At 46.5% G+C, this 20,578-nt stretch overlaps 1 pseudogene; it reads right to left on the minus strand.

The window, feature by feature from the left end:
• Window positions 1-3,970: 3,970 nt before the first annotated feature.
• The window catches only part of LOC118374269 (prolyl endopeptidase-like), a 36,012-nt pseudogene continuing 19,404 nt past the window's right edge, over window positions 3,971-20,578 (minus strand).

Below are 20,578 nucleotides of genomic sequence, written 5' to 3' on the forward strand. Positions count from 1 at the left end.
AGGAACTTTTACAATTTCAATTGAAACATTCCTTTAACATTCTTTATTATATGGCACTACAATTTAACAACACAATGTCAAAGGTAAATGGAGACATTTGCCACACAGGCAACAGAGATTATGGAGTGTGTTGCCTTTTTAATTATAGAGTGTTCCAAAAGCAGACACTAGGTGTTTCAATTCAGCATGCACTGGTGTCACATTTCCCCTACACAAATCCCACCTCTTGTATCCCTGAAGGTCTATATTGCGTTAACTAGTAGCTCCCATGAATGTGACAGATGTATGTTTACTACATACAATTATAAATGTCCAAGTCAACTCATTACCAGTTGGAGATGAAGATCTGTTGGATTGGATAGGCTTAAACAATATGGCATTATCTTCATTGTGTCCTCTGATAGGCTACACCTATCCTTTTAGCTCTGTAGCTATAGGGTGTAGGTGTGGCTATAAGGGTCGTCTGGAGTTCAGTATAAATGATAAGCCATGTTTCTATCAGAATTGACACATTTGAAATGTTGTCCATTCTAGGCTACTCCCAGACATCTACCTGATACAGCCAGAGGAAGATTAAGATGGAGGGGGGAAAGTCAATTGAAAGCAAATTACTTTGAAAAGGTTGATGACATCTTCATAAACCCATTATAACATTTAGATGTCATATTACATTAAAGGGGTAATCCTTAGTTGGTACATCCGTTTTTGGAGTAAAAAAATACCCATTGATTTTTGATAAATGCCTCGTAGGCTTAGTTCAACTGTCATACCACATCAGAACCTTTTTTTTACTTCAATGTTTGTAAAAAAAAAAAAAATAATAATAATAAAAAAGCAAATGTAATAAAACCCTGTATTTCCTCAAAACATGGTTCAAACTATAAAATGTTGATGGTCACTCCTTAGCTCTATGAATTTTAGAGGGGTTATATTTCTCCAGCCACATCCCTCAGCTTTTTTACTGAAACAGAGGCGGGGAAATGTATTTTTATGGTTTCAATTAAGGGTTGCCCCTTTAAATGATTTATGCTATTTGGCAAAGCACTAAATATGAGGAACTTTAGATCACCCGTTATGTATGAATTTGCTTCAATGATTTATGAAGCATTTATAGTGAATATGGAGGCAAACGCTCCATTAAGTTTTTCTTAAATAGCCTAGTTTGTTAAAATGTAGTCTCAGCGATATGATGTTGCATGCACGACGTATACACAGTGGTTCAATTTTCGCAACAACTAAGAGTGTTGAAGCGTGAGGCTACACTTCGCTGCTGTTTTGGTCCCGTAGCTACCAAAGTTGTAGCATCGTGAAGCGAACCCCCTTACACATGCGCAGATACTCGGTGTGACCATATGAGAGCAATGTCATCATCTCACTATCTGCGGTGCTGCTCGTGGCAACTTCATCTCATCATCTTGAGTCTACCTTTAAGTGAGACCTAAAACTTGATCTCGAACGGGAAATCTCAAGCTAAATTTAAACACATCCGGGTCAGAACGCAAGTCTCAGTTCCCGACACCTTAGAATTCTCCCCACAAAGGCCCACAGGCAATTTATATCAGTACCTGAATGGTCCCTCGTGTGGTACACAATCAGAGTGCTAGCAGGTCCACAGATAAGGATGAAAGATTCTCTGGGGGAATCGGGTAAAAAGGCTTCCAACCCGCAGTCAGACTGCTCTGAAGTCTAATTCACATATAAGCCTACTTTGTCCTTTATCCTCCAATATAAATACAACTTTAGTGCAGTATACAAACAAAAACAAACACTAATTGAATTACACACAGGGAAGCCATTTTGCGTAGCTACTGTGTTACATATTGACAAACTCTAAATTGGGTTTCATCGTAAAGAACTTTGACAAGTATTTTTGGACTTTGTAAATACATTTGATTTCATCATAATCCCACTCCCCCAACAAGCACATCTCTTAGTCATATAACGATCCCCACACCTCTCTTCCCCTCCCCAGTATATGGAGCACCTGCATTTCAAAAATGACAACTGGTACACTGAAAACTCATGCGTTAACCTAAATTAACACATACATTTTCAAATATATGTTATGCTATTTTACTCAGAGGCAACAAGAGCAAAAACAAACAGTTTGCCTGAATAAATAAAATGGCATATCTTTTTGTGTGTGTGAACCCTCCACAAATGAAAATATATGCTACCTCAGAAAAATCACAGCTAGGAATTTGATCAGGCACATTGCCCTCATCCAGACAGATATAGCCTTTGCCTGTTTTAGCCTCCTGGTCTATCAACTGATTTGGGATCTGCTGTCCCAATCTCATTACACTATGACTTAATCAGCTCAACTGGTCTTGGACCAGCGCTTGTTGGCGCATGCTCCTCTAGAGTCTAAGAGGCACTCAGCTTTAGTAGGCCCTATTGGAGAGAATAGCGCCTCCTAACGGCTTACCATGGGCATTCACAGCAACATGCATGCCTCGTGATTTCTTGGCAGGCTATTTTTAGTCCAATAGACCATTTTTCATTTAGTCCATACATTGACTGACTTTCTTCGTTTGTTTTTAAGATTATTTCTGATGTTCAATTAGGTCTCGATAAAATACAACCTCTTCTATAACTTTAATGTTCGCTTTTTGTGCTGGTGTCAAGCACACATTGTGCTTGCACACATGCATTGTTTACATGTTTGTCATGGGTTATTGGGCGGTGTGGCGTGTTACCTTTATAGTCCGCGGTTGACTGATACATTGTTCAGTTATCATGTTTTAGGGAGCCTACAGTACAAAAAGGCCTGGTGACTTGAATTTTTTTATTGCTTCACGCTGGTTCTCTGTCCGGGCGCCTTGCGCGCTCACTGTCTGGTACATTTTGTTGAATATTTAAACTTCTATCTTTCGATTTAATTGGTAAAGTTTTGTATTTATTTTATTAATCAAGAAGGATCCACAAATCAAGTAGTTTCTAACATGTGGGTGAGAGTGTAGGCTATGTGCTCACATGCGTCATCTTGTGGTGGGGAACTGTTACAACGGTCCGCCATTTAAGCCTTGAGAAAAAGTAGTCCCTGTCTGTATGACAGATAATTATTGAATGAGACAATTTAAAAATCAGTATCGTTTAGAAATCGTATTATATTCGTGAATGAATTCAAACTTGTCTCTTCATCCCAGTCAAAAGTTAAGCTTATTACAGTTTCATTAAAATGTTAATGTATCTTATTCAACCATTTTTTTGGTGTGACCTCGTTTTTTTTTCAACCATTTCTATTCTTAAAACAATACGTTACCATTTTGAACGCTGTCTATAAACTGTCATTTTGCGCGATTTTTTTAAATGGATATCTGACATGTTTATATGTTCAATTGCCTATTCTTTTGCATTTGTTTAATATGTTGACTATTAAATTAGGTTTAGATTAAATGTTTATATAGAAAGCATACCGTGGGGAATACATTTTTATAAAAATCATGTATTATTAGAGTGGAAAAACTGATCTTGAAATAATATCATTCAAATGGTTAACTCAGGCCAAGTGTTGTACTAAGTCTGTTTTAGGCCTACCACTAATAAGCATATTAAGTGAAGTTTCACCTCATTTTAGCAATTAACAATACTAAATAATACTTAAAAAGGTCTGCTAAAAGTAGTTTGTACTACACAAATAGGCTAAGATTTCTGGAAAGTTGTTTCCACACATGATAGACGTTTAAACCTTTATCTATTTACCCTTTAAAACAAATCTACATTGCTCTGAAGCATGCCCGAAATGTCACCCCAGTATTCGTTCACAGATTTGTTTCTAAATAGACACATACACTACCAGTAAGTAGTATAACAGTGTATAGACCTGATGGAATTTGAGCAGGAGTTATAGGCTAAATCACCCTGAATTACACAAAACAATCTGAATAGAAACATGTGTATGCTCTCCAAACACTGTAAATGAACAATTATTCAAGAGTAGGTTTGGTTTACAGAAAGAAAAAAAAACATGATTTCACGGTTTTATTTTGAAGACTTTACATGTGTAGTTTCATGTTATCAAATTAACTTCACATGAAAACATGTGCTTTTCTTATCTTATCAGAATGACAAAATTCACATATTTGCCATAATGTTTTGATAGATTTTTTTGCAACTACATTGTGTTGTAAGCTATGCCTGAATATAGGTTGTCATACCTGTTTATGCATGTTAATTGTGCTTTTCAAATTGTCAAACTAAAAGCCAATTTCACTCTATTGGGATAATTGAAGGAATTAAAGCTATACCTTTTTATAAAGGGATGAGATTTGAAGCCTTTTAAACATTAGAATTTCGTCCATCGCAAACACATTAGATTAATTCAAATTTTAGTTTAAAAAAAAGAGACAAATTAAATATTACAACCATTTAAATTGTCAACTTGTTTAAAGGATGCTCTTTTGTCTTGTGTTCAATAACTGCCCAGATGGAGATGAATCCATGTTTGGTGTAACAGTATATGTGATCACTGAAGGATATTCTACAGATTGATATAATATCCTGCAGTATCCTGTCTTTCATTTTGCTTTGTGGTTGTATTTTATATGCTTGCTTATGCTACCTCTTGGCTAGGGTTCACTTGAAAAAAATATTCCTATATCAATGAGGTTCAGCTGAATAAATAAAAGGGTGAAATGAAATAAAATGAAACCATGGAGCTGTTTCATGTGACATATCTTCATATTCCCAGTTTTGGAATTGTTAGCTCGATTACTTGTTGGTTATTACTGCATTGTCAGAACTAGAAGCACAAGCATTTCGCTACCCTCGCATTAACATCTGCTAACCATGTGTATGTGACAAATAAAATTTGATTTGATTTAATGGATTGCTTTTTTTCATGAGAATGTTTTTGTGAATTAATATAACCACATTCTAGATTAAGAACATTTCCTCATACATGCTGTTGACATTTAGGATCTTCTGATCTCGCATGTAAACTCCCACAACAAGCCATTTTATTATGTTCCATCTAATAGTCCCACAGAGAAAGTTTAATACGGATTTTTTTAAACAGATCAAATATGTGGGTATAAAATACAGAAAGGTGCATTGAACAGTATATCCCATCTATTTACAACAATGTCATAAGTATCCAGGATTGTGACGTTGGTGGGGTTTTGCCAAGAGAAAGGAGTTAGTGACCATTCATCCATGGCTAATAGAAAATGTACTTGAAAGAAATGTAGTGTGTATTTCCAGGTATATGGAGAAAAACACTGTGAACATGAAGAAACTCCAACACTGGTAAAATGTAAGGGATCTCAGAAGATCCAAAAAGTGTAATAGCCTAGTTCTGATGTGGAGTTTAACAGTTTCAATCAGCTCTTTCAACATTTACATCAAGTATTGCACATCTTGTATTTGAAAAATAATAAACTCTAACCGACACGTCAGTCAACAGTTCTTCAGTGTTTACATGAACGAAAGGTCTAGTGACAAATGTTGACTGTAATTTCTTCATTCTTAAATACAAAATGTGGTTGGAGGAGCACAAAGAGGCTGAGGCAGCGGGCGATGAAGGCGTACGTGTCGGCCACCTCCTGGATGACCTTTCTGGTGGGCTTTCCGGCGCCGTGGCCCGACTTTGTGTCCACGTGGATGAACAGTGGATTGCTCTGACCCGACCAACGGCCCACCACGTGCTGCAGTGTGGCGATGTACTTCAGGGAGTGTAGGGGGACCACGCAGTCATCGTGGTCACCCGTGAGGAGGAGGACAGCAGGGTACTGGACACACTCACCCTCGGGCACGCGTACGTTGTGGAGCGGGGAGTACCTGGAGGGAGAAGAGGAGATTTCTTCAGGGACGATGATGTACGGTGAAAGTATTGTGTACAGGTTTTTAATACACCAAACACGGAGCAAATAGATACAGTGCAATCCTCAAGTATTCACACACCTTGACATTTTTCACATGGTTACTTCACAGCCTTATTCTCAAATTGATGAACTTAAAAAATAAAATAAAAATCTACACACAATAGCCCATAATGACAAAGCAAAAACAGTTTATACATTTTTGCAAATGTATTGAAAAAAAAAACTGAAAACTGAAATAATACATTTACATAACTATTCAGCCCCTTTACTCAGGACTTTGTTGAAGCACCTTTGGCAGCGACTGCAGCCTCAATTCTTCTTGGGTATGACGCTACAAGCTTGGCACACCTGTATTTGGGGAGTTTCTCCCATTCTTTCTGCAGATCTTCCTCAAGCTCTGTCAGGTTGGATGGAGAGCGTCGCTGCACAGCTATTTTCAGGTCTCTCCAGAGAGGTTTGATCGGTTTCAAGTCCGGGCTCTGGCTGAGCCACTCAAGGACATTCAGAGACCTGTCCTGAAGCCATTTCTGCATTGTCTTGGCTGTGTGCTTTGGGTCGTTGTCCAGTTGGATGGTAAACCTTCACCCTCAGTTGGAGGTCCTGAGCGCCTCGGGAGAAGGTTTTCGTCAAGGATCTCTGAACTTTGCTCCGTTGATCTTTCTCTGGATTCTGACTCGTCTCCAAGTACCTGCCACTGAAAAACATTCCCAGACCATGATGCTGCCACTAACATGCTTCACTGTAGGGATGATGCCAGGTTTCCTCCAGACATGACGTTTGGCATTCAGACCAAAGAGTTCAATCTTGGTTTCACCAGAGAATCTTGTTCCTCATGGTCTAAGAGTTTTTATTTGCCTTTGGCAACCTGCGGGCTGTCAAGTGCCTTTTACTAAGGAGTAGCTTCCGTCTGGCTACTCTACCATAAATGCCTGATTGGTGGAGTGCTGCAGAGATGGTTGCCCTTCTGGAAGGTTCTCCCATCTCCACAGAGGAACTCTGGAGCTCTGTCAGAGTGACCATCAGGTTCTTGGTCACCTCCCTGACCAAGGCCCTTCTTCCCGATTACTCAGTTTGGGTAGGTGGCCAGCTCTAGGAAGAGTCTTGGTGGTTCCAAACTTGTTCCATTTAACACTGATGGAGGCCACTGTGTTCTTGGACCTTCAATGCTGCAGAACTGTTTTGGTACCCTTCCCCAGATCTGTGCTCGACACAATCATGTCTCGCGCTCACAAACAATTCCTTCAACATCATGGCTTGATTTTTGCTCTGACAGGCACTGTCAACTGCAGGACCTTATATAGACAGGTGTGAGCTTTCAAAATCATGTCCAATCAATTTATCACATGTGGACTCCAATCAAGTTGTAGAAACATCAAGGATGATCAATGGAAAATGGATGCACCTGAGCTCAATTTAGAGTCTCATAGGGTCTGAATATTTATGTAAATAAGGTGTATTTTTAAAACATTTGCAAAAAAATTCTAAACCTGTTTTCGCTTTGTCATAATAGGGTATTCTGTGTAGATTGATGAGGACATGTTTTTATTTAATACATTTTAGAAGAAGGCAAAATGTGGAGAAAGTCCAGGGGTCTGAATACTTTCCGAATGCACTGTATGTCAAATAGCTGCACTTGACATTTGCACTTTTGGGATTACACTAAATCAAGCCTTGGAAAGAACTTAACATGCATTTGACGTGGTTCCGGAATACTGAAAGATTAATGTTAATATCCCAAACAGGCTAAATGTTCCAGGTTCCAGATTTGTTTGTGCTGTGTAACGAACACCTATGGTTACTGGCATGACAACCACCATAGAAGTTGGCTACAAAGCTAAACGTATCTGGAACCAGGCTAGCTTAGGGAAGTGTAGCACTAGCACTCACTTGATGAGCCAGTCAAACTGCTCCTTGACCTCACAGCAGCCGAAGTCAGTGGTCCAGGCGTGGCCGATGGTGAACTTGTGGAACTTGAGCATGTCCATGACGCCCACCCGGGCCACGGCACAGCCGAACAGCTCTGGCCGCTGGTTCACACACGCTGCTGTGGGGGCAGAGGGTGGGACAGATACACGTTATCAGGCAGCAAGAGACACACAGACACACAGGTAAGGAGATAAACACACAAAAGACAGTAAGACAAAAACCGCTGTATATACAGACAGACATTCCGATGTCAACAAGGAACTGTTAGCTTAGGAAAGTGTCAGGGATGGTTTTCAGGTCAATGACTAAAAGCATCAACAATAAAAGGGATGTCGTTATTCCGCAACGTACCCACGAGCAGGCCCCCGTTGGACCCTCCGTTGATGGTGAGTTTGGAGGGGATGAGTAGCCCTCCTTGATGAGGTACTCTGCTGCACACTGGAAGTCTGTGAAGCAGTTTTGCTTTTTGGCCAGCATGCCCGCTGGAGAAAAACACAAGAGAGAGATCAATGTGTGAGTGTGTGTGTGTAAAAATTTATAAAACACAGAGGGAATTGAGTTGAGAGGGGCAATGTGTGTTACTTTTGGAGAGATCGAAAACCCAAATTGGTCTACACGGACAGGTTCTGGCCTCATTTAGATCTTATCTGTCGGAAAGATATCAGTTTGTCTCTGAATGGTTTGTCCTCTGACAAATCAACTGTACATTTCAGTGTTCCTCGAGGTTCCGTTTTAGGAACACTATTGTTTTCACTATATATTTTACCTCTTGGGGATGTCATTTGAAAACATAATGTTAACTTTCACTGCTATGCGGATGACACACAGCTATACATTTCAATGAAACATGGTGAAGCCCCCAAAATTGCCCTCGCTAGTTGCCTGTGTTTCAGACATAAGGAAGTGGATGGCTGCAAAATTCCTTCTTTTAAACTTGTTCTAAGTCCCAAGAAACAAAGAGATCTTCTGTTGAATCTGACAATTAATCTTGATGGTTGTACAGTCGTCTCAAATAAAACTGAAGGACCTCGGCGTTACTCTGACCCTGATCTCTTTTAGATGAACATATCAATACTGTTTCAAGGACAGCTTTTTTCCATCTCCGTAACATTGCAAAAATCATAAACTTTGTCCAAAAATGCAGAAAAAATTAATCCATAATATAATAATAATATATGCCATTTAGCAGACGCTTTTATCCAAAGCGACTTACAGTCATGTGTGCATACATTCTACGATGGGTGGTCCCGGGATCGAACCCACTACCCTGGCGTTACAAGCGCCATGCTCTACCAACTGAGCTACAGAAGGTTAGACTACTGCAATGCTCTACTTTCCGGCTACCCGGATAAAGCACTAAATAAACTTCAGTTAGTGCCAAATATGGCTGCAAGAATCCTGACTAGTACCAAAAATGTGATCATATTACTCCAGTGCTAGCCTCTCTACACTGGCTTCCTGTCAAAGCGAGGGCTGATTTCAAGGTTTTATTGCTAACCTACAAAGCATTACATGGGCTTGCCCTACCTATCTTTCCGCTTTGGTCCTGCCGTACATACCTACACGTACACTACGGTCACAAGACGCAGGCCTCCTAATTGTCCCTAGAATTTCTAAGCAAACCGCTGGAGGCAGGCGGAGGCAGGCGTTTCTCCTATAAAGCTCAACTGTTAAGAAATTACTTCACTTTGTACATAGTCTTCCCCACCCCAAGCAATGATTCCATAAAGCTTGTGAGGTTGGTATGTCTTAGGGGTATGATATTTGTGCCTAACTTCCTCACTCACCATTATTCCCGATTTATTAAGGATGATCCGTCATCATGGTAGCATCCACATTAATGTAGAAGTATTAAGAAACCAACTATATTCTTATGTACAATAAAAGTGACAATACATTATTTACCATTAATTTCTATTGACACAAAATAATCTGAAATACAACCTAAACAAATAGCAAATCCATCAAACAAGTTTGAAGTCACAAGCTTGTTGTAAAGTGACCTGCTGGTGGTGGAACCTGTAGCTGGGGGAAGTGACCTGCTGGTGGTGGTACCTGTAGCTGGGGGAAGTGACCTACAGAAAGGTGGTACCTGTAGTTGGGGAAGTGACCTGCTGGTGGTGGTACCTGTAGCTGGGGGAAGTGACCTGCTGGTGGTGGTACCTGTAGCTGGGGGAAGTGACCTGGCTGGTGGTGGTACCTGTAGCTGGGGGAAGTGACCTGCTGGTGGTGGTACCTGTAGCTGGGGGGGAAGTGACCTGCTGGTGGTGGTACCTGTAGCTGGGGGAAGTGGACCTGCTGGTGGTGGTACCTGTAGATGGGGGAAGTGACCTGCTGGTGGTGGTACCTGTAGATGGGGGAAGTGACCTGCTGGTGGTGGTACCTGTAGATGGGGAAGTGACCTGCTGGTGGTGGTACCTGTAGCTGGGAGAAGTGACCTGCTGGTGGTGGTACCTGTAGCTGGGGCAAGTGACCTGCTGGTGGTGGTACCTGTAGCTGGGGGAAGTGACCTGGGTGGTGGTGGTACCTGTAGCTGGGGGGAAGTGACCTGGTGGTGGTACCTGGGGGAAGTGACCTGGTGTTGGTACCTGGGGGAAGTGACCTGGTGGTGGTACCTGGGGGAAGTGACCTGGTGGTGGTACCTGTAGCTGGGGGGAGTGACCTGGTGGTGGTACCTGTAGCTGGGGGGAGTGACCTGGTGGTGGTACCTGTAGCTGGGGAAGTGACCTGGTGGTGGTACCTGTAGCTGGGGAAGTGACCTGGTGGTGGTACCTGTAGCTGGGGGAGTGACCAGGTGGTGGTACCTGAAGCTGGGGGGAGTGACCATGGTGGTGGTGGTACCTGTAGCTGGGGGAGTGACCTGGTGGGTGGTGGTACCTGTAGCTGGGGGAAGTGACCTGGTGGTGGTGGTACCTGTAGCTGGGGGAAGTGACCTGGTGGTGGTGGTACCTGTAGCTGGGGGAAGTGACCTGGTGGTGGTACCTGTAGCTGGGGGAGTGACCTGGTAGTGGTACCTGTAGCTGGGGGGAGTGACCTGGTAGTGGTACCTGTAGCTGGGGGAGTGACCTGGTGGTGGTACCTGTAGCTGGGGGGAGGACCTGGTGGTGGTACCTGTAGCTGGGGGAGTGACCTGGTGGTGGTACCTGTAGCTGGGGGAGTGACCTGGTGGTACCTGTATCTGGGGGAAGTGACCTGCTGGTGGTACCTGTAGCTGGGGAGTGACCTGGTGGTGGTACCTGTAGCTGGGAGGAGGAGCTGCTGGTGGTACCTGTAGCTGGGGAAGTGACCTGGTGGTGGTACCTGTAGCTGGGGAAGTGACCTGCTGGTGGTACCTGTAGCTGGGGAAGTGACCTGCTGGTGGTGGTACCTGTAGCTGGGGAAGTGACCTGCTGGTGGTACCTGTAGCTGGGGGAAGTGACCTGCTGGTGGTACCTGTAGCTGGGGGAAGTGACCTGCTGGTGGTGGTACCTGTAGCTGGGGGAGTGACCTGGTGGTGGTACCTGTAGCTGGGGAGTGACCTGCTGGTGGTACCTGTAGCTGGGGGAACCTGCTGGTGGTGGTACCTGTAGCTGGGGGAAGTGACCTGGTGGTGGTACCTGTAGCTGGGGGGAGTGACCTGGTGGTGGTACCTGTAGCTGGGAGGAGGAGCTGGTGGTGGTACCTGTAGCTGGGGAAGTGACCTGCTGGTGGTACCTGTAGCTGGGGGAAGTGACCTGCTGGTGGTGGTACCTGTAGCTGGGGGAAGTGGACCTGCTGGTGGTGGTACCTGTAGCTGGGGGAAGTGACCTGCTGGTGGTGGTACCTGTAGCTGGGGGAGGACCTGGTGGTGGTACCTGTAGCTGGGGAAGTGACCTGGTGGTGGTACCTGTAGCTGGGGGAAGTGACCTGCTGGTGGTACCTGTAGCTGGGGGAAGTGACCTGCTGGTGGTACCTGTAGCTGGGGGAAGTGACCTGCTGGTGGTACCTGTAGCTGGGGAAGTGACCTGCTGGTGGTACCTGTAGCTGGGGGAAGTGACCTGCTGGTGGTGGTACCTGTAGCTGGGGAGGACCTGGTGGTGGTACCTGTAGCTGGGGGAAGTGACCTGCTGGTGGTACCTGTAGCTGGGGGAAGTGACCTGCTGGTGGTACCTGTAGCTGGGGGAAGTGACCTGCTGGTGGTGGTACCTGGGGAAGTGACCTACTGGTGGTGGTACCCTGTAGCTGGGGGAAGTGACCTGCTGGTGGTGGTACCTGTAGCTGGGGGAGAGTGACCTGGTGGTGGCACCTGTAGCTGGGGGGAGTGACCTGGTGGTGGTACCTGTAGCTGGGGGAGTGACCTGGTGGTGGTACCTGTAGCTGGGGGGAGACCTGGTGGTGGTACCTGTAGCTGGGAGGAGTGAGCTGGTGGTGGTACCTGTAGCTGGGGGAAGTGACCTGATGGTGGTGGTACCTGTAGCTGGTGGTACCTGTAGCTGGGGGAAGTGGACCTGCTGGTGGTGGTACCTGTAGCTGGGGGAGTAACCTGGTGGTGGTACCTGTAGCTGGGGGAAGTGACCTGGTGGTGGTACCTGTAGCTGGGGGAGTGACCTGGTGGTGGTACCTGTAGCTGGGGGAAGTGACCTGCTGGTGGTGGTACCTGTAGCTGGGGGAAGTGACCTGGAGGTGGTACCTGTAGATGGGGGGAGGACCTGGTGGTGGTACCTGTAGCTGGGGGAACCTGGTGGTGGTACCTGTAGCTGGGGGAGGACCTGGTGGTGGTACCTGTAGCTGGGGGAAGTGACCTGCTGGTGGTGGTACCTGTAGCTGGGGGAAGTGACCTGGTGGTGGTACCTGTAGCTGGGGGAAGTGACCTGCGGTGGTACCTGTAGCTGGGGGAAGTGACCTGGTGGTGGTACCTGTAGCTGGGGGAAGTGACCTGGTGGTGGTACCTGTAGCTGGGGGAAGTGACCTGCTGGTGGTACCTGTAGCTGGGGGAAGTGACCCTGGTGGTGGTACCTGTAGCTGGGGGAAGGACCTGGTGGTGGTACCTGTAGCTGGGGAGGACCTGGTGGTGGTACCTGTAGCTGGGGGAAGTGACCTGCTGGTGGTGGTACCTGTAGCTGGGGGAAGGACCTGGAGGTGGTACCTGTAGATGGGGGAGTGACCTGGTGGTGGTACCTGTAGCTGGGGGAGGACCTGGTGGTGGTACCTGGGGGAGTGACCTGGTGGTGGTACCTGTAGCTGGGGGAAGTGACCTGCTGGTGGCGGTACCTGTAGCTGGGGGAAGTGACCTGCTGGTGGTGGTACCTGTAGCTGGGGGAGGACCTGGTGGCGGTACCTGTAGCTGGGGGGGAAGTGACCTGGTGGTGGTACCTGTAGCTGGGGGAAGTGACCTGCTGGTGGTGGTACCTGTAGCTGGGGAAGTGACCTGCTGGTGGTGGTACCTGTAGCTGGGGGAAGTGACCTGCTGGTGGTGGTACCTGTAGCTGGGGGAAGTGACCTGCTGGTGGTGGTACCTGTAGCTGGGGGAAGTGACCTGCTGGTGGTGGTACCTGTAGCTGGGGGAAGTGACCTGGTGGTGGTACCTGTAGCTGGGGGGGGAGTGACCTGGTGGTGGTACCTGTAGCTGGGGGAGTGACCTGGTGGTGGTACCTGTAGCTGGGGGAAGTGACCTGCTGGTGGTGGTACCTGTAGCTGGGGGAAGTGACCTGCTGGTGGTGGTACCTGTAGCTGGGGGAAGTGACCTGGTGGTGGTGGTACCTGTAGCTGGGGGAAGTGACCTGGTGGTGGTACTCAGCTGGGAGTGATTGAGAAGTTGAACCCTCCATAGCCGAAGAGGAAGGCAGGGGTGAGAGCCGTCCAGCTTCAGGCCCTTCTTATGGACAATGAACATGGGATCTCTGTGCCGGGCCTTACTTGGGTAGAATACCTGGACACACAGATACAGGTGCTTGTTGGTGTGAAAACACAAAGATGGTATCAGTCAAATCTGGTGGTTTTGTATTAGTATAGATAACCATCTAAATAAAGAAGACCTTTTAGGAGGTGCTGAACAACAGAAGATAAAACTATACATAAGAAAAATCTATTGGCATACCATCAAGCCTCTTCCTGTCAATATATTTGACCAGTGTTTCATCTTTAGCCTAAAAATTGGTCAAACATATCCACCGCAAGGACAGACGAAGGTGCAACTTTCTTTTAATTTGTATAGCATGAATGTAGTGTCCACAACAGTAGGAACTCCTGCTCTTTCCATGACAGAATTGACCAGGTGAATCCAGGTGAAAGCTATGATCCCTTATTGATGTCACTTGTTCAATCCACATCAATCAGTGTAGATGAAGAGGAGACAGGTTAAAGAAGGATTGTTAAGCCTCAGAGACAACTGAGACATGGATTGTGTATGTCTGCCATTCAGAGTGTGAATAGGCAAGACAAAAGGGCCTTTGAACAGGGTATGGTATTAGGTGCCAGGCACACCGGTGTGTGTCAAGAACTGCAATGCTGCTGGGTTTTTCATGCTCAATAGTTTCCTGTGTGTATCAAGAATGGTCCACCACCCAATGGACATCCAGCCAACATGAAGCATATGGGAAGCATTGAGTCAACATGGGCCAGCATCCCTGTGGAACGCCTGGCACCTTGTACTCCCACTCCCATGCCCCGACAAATTGAGAACACTTTAAAAGCCGCAAAATATAATCCAAATAAGTTATTTTTGTCTAGTTACAGCAGTCAACTAGCTAGGTAGCTGTTTAGTTGTCTAGAGCGTTCACTAATCTGGGGCGGCAGGGTAGCCTAGTGGTTAGAGTGGAGGGGCGGCAGGGTAGCCTAGTGGTTAGAGTGGAGGGCGGCAGGGTAGCATAGTGGTTAGAGTGGAGGGGCGGCAGGGTAGCCTAGTGGTTAGAGGGAGGGGCGGCAGGGTAGCCTAGTGGTTAGAGTGGAGGGGCGGCAGGGTGAGCCTAGTGGTTAGAGGGAGGGGCGGCAGGGTAGCCTAGTGGTTAGAGTGGAGGGGCGGCAGGGTAGCCTAGTGGTTAGAGGGAGGGGCGGCAGGGTAGCCTAGTGGTTAGAGGGAGGGGCGGCAGGGTAGCCTAGTGGTTAGAGGGAGGGGCGGCAGGGTAGCCTAGTGGTTAGAGTGGAGGGGCGGCAGGGTAGCCTAGTGGTTAGAGGGAGGGGCGGCAGGGTAGCCTAGTGGTTAGAGTGGAGGGGCGGCAGGGTAGCCTAGTGGTTAGAGTGGAGGGGCGGCAGGGTAGCCTAGTGGTTAGAGTGGAGGGGCGGCAGGGTAGCCTAGTGGTTAGAGTGGAGGGGCGGCAGGGTAGCCTAGTGGTTAGAGTGGAGGGGCGGCAGGGTAGCCTAGTGGTTAGTGGTTAGTGCGTTGGTCTAGTAACCGGAAAGTTGCAAGTTCAAACCCCCGAGTTGACAAGGTACAAATCTGTCGTTCTGCCCCTGAACAGGCAGTTAACCCACTGTTCCTAGGCCGTCATTGAAAATAAGAATTTGTTCTTAACTGACTTGCCTAGTTTAATAAAGATAACATTTGTTGGTAAACAATTAACAAGCTAATTGACTACCACACGTTCTTATCAAACTGTCAACGGAGTAGCCAGTAAGAAACGAGAGAGATATGCCGAAAAACAGTCTACAAACCACTTCAGATAAGTCACGTTACCAAAAATAAGATTTGTATCTGATTTCAAGCCACCTACAAAGGTGGTTTGAAATATCTGATTCCATGGGCTTTTGGCTGTTCAGAATGCAGGGAAAAAAGAACAGAATCGAACATGACATTTTTTTGTTTGTTTTTGAGTCAGTTGTAGGTAGGTATCTTACCTGAGAGGTTTGGTAGTCGGAGGGGTCAAAGCCTTTGACGCTGACCTCGCGGAACACGTGGGGCAGCAGGGGCTCCTTGGTTCAGGTCACAGTGGTAGATGATGGCTGGACAACAGGACAAAGAGAGAGGACAGGTCATTGACTTGTCACTGTTTCACTGCAGTATGATAGAAGATCCATACAGACTCCTGCAAGAACCTGTATGAGACTGTCTTGACAGCATGAGAGACACCTGGCGGCGGGAAAGAGGTGGAGTTGTTGAAAGTTTGAGTGTCTGTGTGTGTGCATTTTGTGAATGCGTGCGTGCGTGCGTGCGTGCGTGTGCCCATGCCAGCATTCATGCATTCATGTATCCACGTCTCCCTCTAATTCCCTCTTGTGTCCGTCCAGTGAAGCCCATCACAGAGTTTGTGTGTGCCATGACGCCGCACCTCTGCCCCCATGACGCCGCACCTCTGCCCCCATGACGCCGCACCTCTGCCCCCATGACGCCGCACCTCTGCCCCCATGACGCCGCACCTCTGCCCCCATGACGCCCCACCTCTGCCCCCATATGTCTGCCCCCATACGTCTGCCCCATACGTCTGCCCCCACAACGTCTGCCCCCCATACGCCTGCCCCCATGACGCCACACGTCTGCCCCCATGACGCCACACGTCTGCCCCAATGACGCCACACGTCTGCCCCAATGACGCCACACGTCTGCCCCCATGACGCCACACGTCTGCCCCCCATGACGCCACACGTCTGCCCCCATGACGCCACACGTCTGCCCCCATGACGCCACACGTCTGCCCCCATGACGCCACACGTCTGCCCCCATGACGCCACACGTCTGCCCCATGACGCCACACGTCTGCCCCCATGACGCCACACGTCTGCCCCCATGACGCCACACGTCTGCCCCCATGACGCCACACGTCTGTCTCTGATACCTGGCGACAGAAAGGAGGTGAAGTAGTAGAAGATCTCAGAGTCTCTCTTGCGTCCGGTGAAGCCCACCACAGAGCCCACGTCCAGAGAGAAGGTCCTGAGCTCCTCCCCCGAGCTCAGACGGTACATCTTCAGCACGTTCTTCACGTCGTGCAGGAAACACACAAAGAGGAGGCTGTTGTAGGTACAGGTGGCAAACACTAGAGAGGGGGAGTGCAAGACGGGGGGTTAGTCAATCTAAAAGTTTAAAAACCATGATCACCTAGACAGAGTATTCCTAGACAGAATATGGATGTTATTTCCTGTTAGGACCTGCTTTAAACCAACTGTAAATAATAACTGTTACAGAGCCTTCAGAAAATATTCATACCCCTTGACTTAATCCACATGTCATTGTGTTTACAACCTGAATTCAAAAAGGTATTTAATCCATCTCACCCATCTACACACAATACCCCATACTGACATGTTTTTAGAAATGTTATTGAAAATTAAATACAGAAATCTCATTTACATAAGTATTCACACCCGAGTCAATACTTTGCAGAAGCACCTTGGCAGCGATTACAGCTTTGAGCCGTCTTTGGTGTGTCTGCATCAGCTTTGAGCCGTCTTTTTGGTGTGTGTCTGCATCAGCTTTGAGCCGTCTTTGGGTGTGTCTGCATCAGCTTTGAGCCGTCTTTGGGTGTGTCTGCATCAGCTTTGAGCCGTCTTTGGGTGTGTCTGCATCAGCTTTGAGCCGTCTTTGGGTGTGTCTGCATCAGCTTTGAGCCGTCTTGGGTGTGTCTGCATCAGCTTTGAGCCAGTCTCTGGAATGTGTCTGCATCAGCTTTGAGCCGTCTTGGGTGTGTCTGCATCAGCTTTGAGCCGTCAGCTTTTTGGGTGTGTCTGCATCAGCTTTGAGCCGTCTTGGGTGTGTCTGCATCAGCTTTGAGCCGTCTTAGGTGTGTCTGCATCAGCTTTGAGCCGTCTTGGGTGTGTCTGCATCAGCTTTGAGCCGTCTTTGGTTATGTCTGCATCAGCTTTGAGCCGTCTTTGGGTATGTCTGCATCAGCTTTGAGCCGTCTTGGGTATGTCTGCATCAGCATCAGCTTTGAGCCGTCTTGGGTATGTCTGCATCAGCTTTGAGCCGTCTTGGGTATGTCTGCATCAGCTTTGAGCCGTCTTGGGTATGTCTGCATCAGCTTTGAGCCGTCTTGGGTTGCACATCTGGAGTCTGGGATTTTCTTCCGCTCATCATCTTAAATTAGATGGGGAGCGATGGTGAACATCAATCTTAAGGTATTTTTTTAAACAGATTTTCAAGTCTTGGCATTGGCTGGGCCACTCAAAAGACTTTCACATTCTTGTCCTGAAGCCTGTATGCTTGGGGTCATTGTCCTGTTGGAACGTAAAACTTTGCCGCAGTCTAAGGTTGTTTGCACACTGAAGCAGGTTCTCATCAAGGATTTGGCTCCATTCACCACCATGCTTCACAATAGGGATGGTGTTAGACAGGCACGGTGCTGTGCCTGTTGTCCTCCAGAGCGGTTTGCAATTAGGCCAAATAGTTTCATTTTTTTAGCTCATTAGACCACAGAATGTTTTGCCTTATGCTCGGTCTTTCACGTGCCTTTTGCAAACTCAAGGCATGCCGTCATGTGCCTTTCTCAGGAGTGGCTTCCATCTGGTCACTCTCCCATAACGTCAGATTGGTGAAGTGCTGTTGAGACTTATCCTTCTGGCAGGTTCTCCCATCTCAGCCAAAGAACTCCGTAGTTCTGTCAGTGTTCATTGGGTTCTTGGTCACCTCCCTGACCAAGTTCCTTCTTGCCCGGTTGCTCAGTTTAGAGCTGGCCGTCCGACCAGGCAGTTCCATATTTCTTTCATTCCCCAATGATGTGCTCTTGGGTTAGGGTCGTTTTATACCCGCATCACAATTCTATATTGTGATCTACAGACAGTTCAGTGGACTTCATGGTATCGATTCTGCTCTGACGTGCATTGTCCACTGTGTGACCTTATATAGACAGGTGTTTGTCTTTCTAAATCATGTCCATTAATTGGTCACAGGTGGACTCCAATCAAGATGTAGTGACATTGTGATGATCAAAAGAAATTGGATGCACCTGAGATTAATTAGGAGTGCATAGCGAAGGGGTGTGAATACTAATGTCAATGAGATATTTATGCATTTCATTTTCAATAAATTAGCAATAAATGTATACATGTTTTCACTTTGTTATTATGGGGTATTGTGTGTAGATGGGTGAGAAAATACATTTTGAATTCAGGCACAGCATGTCTTCACTGTTTGCTCCTACTGCCAAAAAGTGATTATCTAAATTATCACAAAAAGTGATTACCAAATTATCCAATTCACCTTTAGCTATTCTAAAACATTACTTATTGAGAGCAGAAAACAGCGGACATTGCTTTTTCCTTTTTGTGGATATTCTTGTTGTAGAGCTATAAAGTTAGCATATTATGTTGGTAAAACCCTCTCCTTTCATTCAGTCTGTGACCTACCGATGACGTCCTTGTCGTGCTGGGGGATGAGCTCCTTCCAGTTGGCCTGGGCGGGCTGGGCGAAATCGATGTTGATGAGACGGTAACGCGGGGCCACCAGGTTGGTCTTGAAGGTGAACACTGTGCCCTCGTTGGTCACATACTGCATCCGCATCAAAGTTGTCTATCAGCTTCACCCACGGCAACAGGCCTGGAGGGAGAGATAACTTGGGATCTTCAACTAAGCTAGTCAACTAAACAAATACTCTTACTAAGGCAACACATGGGGAGGGCCATCCAAGACAGTCACAACGCAAGACAGTCAAAACACAGTCACAACGCAAGACAGTCACAACGCAAGACAGTCACAACACAAGACAGTCACAACACAAGACAGTCACAACACAAGAGTCACAACACAAGACAGTCACAACACAACAGTCACAACACAACAGTCACAACACAAGACAGTCACAAGACAGTCACAACACAAGACACAACACAAGACACAACACAAGACACAACACAAGACAGTCACAAAGACAGTCACAAGACAGTCACAAGACAGTCACAAGACAGTCACAACTAGGGCTGTTACAGTGACCGTATGTCCGCCAAAAACGGCAGTCACGAGTCATGAAGGCAGTCAAATTCCACGTGACCGTTTAGTCACGTTAATTAGGCTTCTCCAAGCTCTGATGCTGCTGATGGTGCTTAGTAACCTACCAAACTTGCTAACTGCCTGGTACTCAGCACTCTATTGTCCCTCTAATCACTCTGACATCAATTAATAAAATAAAAAAATGTACCTTTATTTAACTAGGCAAGTCAAAAAAACAAATTCTTATTTTTAATGACGGCCTAGGAACAGTGGGTTAACTGCCTTGTTCACAGGGGCAGAACGACAGACATTTACCTTGTCAACTCAGAGATTCGATCTTATAAGTCCAACGCTCTAACTACTAGGCTACCTGCCGCCCCGAAAATCTGATCAAACACTTCAAGCATGAGCTCATGTTGCGCAACATTTTTATAGACTATGCAATTGTGTGAGAAAACAGAGATAGCCGATGGGATGCTCTTTTTAAATGGAGGCTTTATATAGGCTAAGCCTTCTATATGATTTATCAACTTTCCTAATATTAAGCCTATTGCTTCTCTTTACAACAGGAGTATTGCCTACCTGGCTGGAATGAAAATTAACCACAGGAAAAACGTCCTCCATTTGCTATTTCAGTGCATAGATGACTGATTATTTTCCGCTGCCCCTGTTTCGAGGCATGATAATGGGCCATTCGATTTTCTTCTCCCCAATTTCATGGTATCCAATTGGTAATTACAATCTTGTCCCATCGTTGCAACTCCCATACGGACTCTGAAGAGGCGAATGTCGAGAGCTGTGCATCCTCCGAAACACAAACAATCCGCACTGCTTCTTGACATAATGCCCGCTTAACCTGGAAGTCAGCCGCACCAATGTGTCAGAAAAAAACACAGTACACCTGGCTGACTGTGTCAGAGTGCACTGCGCCACAGGAGTCGCTAGAGCGCGATGGGACAAGAACATCCCTGTCGGCCAAACCCTCCCCTAACCCGGACAACGCTGGGCCAATTGT

This window comes from Oncorhynchus keta, chromosome 19, assembly GCF_023373465.1.
Source record: "Oncorhynchus keta strain PuntledgeMale-10-30-2019 chromosome 19, Oket_V2, whole genome shotgun sequence".
In the NCBI taxonomy this organism is placed as follows: Eukaryota; Metazoa; Chordata; class Actinopteri; order Salmoniformes; family Salmonidae; genus Oncorhynchus; species Oncorhynchus keta.